This window comes from Austrofundulus limnaeus, unplaced genomic scaffold, assembly GCF_001266775.1.
Source record: "Austrofundulus limnaeus strain Quisiro unplaced genomic scaffold, Austrofundulus_limnaeus-1.0 Scaffold1190, whole genome shotgun sequence".
NCBI lineage: Eukaryota > Metazoa > Chordata > Actinopteri > Cyprinodontiformes > Rivulidae > Austrofundulus > Austrofundulus limnaeus.
The window spans coordinates 90,465-92,255 of NW_013953592.1; the positions used below are offsets into that span (position 1 = coordinate 90,465).

At 35.8% G+C, this 1,791-nt stretch overlaps 1 long non-coding RNA gene across 2 annotated transcripts in view; it reads right to left on the reverse strand.

Moving 5' to 3' along the window:
- The window catches only part of LOC106534495 (uncharacterized), a 13,763-nt gene extending 11,972 nt beyond the window's left edge, over positions 1-1,791 (reverse strand). For both annotated transcript variants that reach the window (XR_001312356.1, XR_001312357.1), the window contains exon 1: positions 1,775-1,791. This is a non-coding gene — a long non-coding RNA (uncharacterized LOC106534495). The remainder of the gene's footprint in view (positions 1-1,774) is intronic.

A 1,791-nucleotide genomic window follows, 5' to 3' on the forward strand; every position in this document is an offset into this window, starting at 1 on the left:
GCATAAACAACGAGTTACAGGCTCCAACTGGAAGAGGTAAGACTCCTCTGATAATGTTCAGCTTTTGGTAAAACTGTAGTCTTCACAAAGAACCAGAAATAAATCAACATTTCCCCAGAACACAGTTTTTTCTACCAAAACTAAGTGCAGTTAAGTTAGTCCGGGTGATCCATTAATGTTAGCTATAATTTAGGTTCAGTGATGAGTTTAAATCTATTATTGAGGTGTTTTTAATCAGTTAAACTTTATTTTAATGAAAAGAATTAGGAAACTGAAGCTAGTAAATGACAGAAATTGGTCAATTCAAATATTTAAAGTAGTGCTGCTTGTATTATTAGCAAGAATAAAATGTTCTTTTTAGAGTTTCAGTATTGTCTGCATAAAAACTGCTTCATGTGCAGAGAACTAACTTTTAACAATGGGATCATGGAAAGAACAATTGGTCGTCTGTTAATTTAATCATGTTATTTCATGATATTTTCTTGACTTTTTGCTGACTTCAGCTGACAGTAAAAATAACCCAGTACTTAATCCATCAATATTTAATCCATGTCCATGTCTGTTGATGTAGGAGCTGAGAGTCAGAGGCAGAGTCAGCAGGTAGAGTTCTGTCAGGTGAGCGGTGAAGGTGCTGGGCAGGTGTGAATGAAATATAAAATGTTTACTCAAATTAATATTTATTTTAAGTACATTCTAGTCAGCTGTGTGAACTTGAAAGAAATTATGAATCTAAAAGCATAATTTACAGCATGATTAACAACTTTAAGTTTTATTTCTAGAAAGTGTTAGAAAATGTTTTTCATAATTAGGATTTTCCTGATTAAATAAATGTCAATAAATAAATATGTCAATTTATCCATCATTAGATTTCTGATCAGTTCCAAACATCCATGTATCAGTTTTTCTTAATATTTACAGGATGATAAAACTGATGAAAGTTATATTTTATACGACCACTGTTTGACACACTGTCATTATGGTAAAAGGCTGCATGATGTCATGTCAGTTTATGAGTAGACCTGTCACTTAAAGGAGACTTATCATGCTAAATGCACATTTTTTGCATTTGTAAACTATTTTTTGTGCAATTATAGCGTCTTGGAGTGTAGAAAACTTTAATTTATTCTGTCCAGTTACTGCAAAGATATTTTTATATTATTAATGGGTCAAATTTTTCAGTTTGTTCAAAATCTGCTGTTGCTTATTTTGTTTCATTGCTTATTTCGTCACACTATTTTCTTCGGAACTACCATTTATGGTAATGTATTTCCGGCCAACTGGATTTCATAGTCCGCCATTTTTTTCCTCACTACGTGATTTTGTAGTTCACAGCGTCATGCCGAATATGCAAGTTCAGAAGTCAAAATGTTTGGTTAAGAGGTGTGTAAACCCACGTTATTATCTACATAGACTACCAGCTCAGAGCAGAGCTTCTTCAAAGTGCCTGGTTAAGTTNGTTATTTAACATCTTGTTGCAATGAAAAGTCAATCAGCTAGGCTAATAAACAACTTACATTTAAGACGAATTCTTTAGCTGATGATGACGCAATGCATTCTGGGATACTGTGGGCAGCGTAATGTGCTCAGATGCAGCCGACAAAAACTCGAAAATGTCGGCTGCATTTGTTGACCGCATTTGTGGGCACCGACGAATTGGGACAGCCTGTGGCGCGGGGGGAGTGACGTCAGTGGCCGACGAATGCAGTCGACGTCGGCTGCGACCCATGAATTGAGATACAGCTATTGTGTGTGTCTGCAGCAGCTCTCTCCATACCTGAGAGTGTCCAGTCT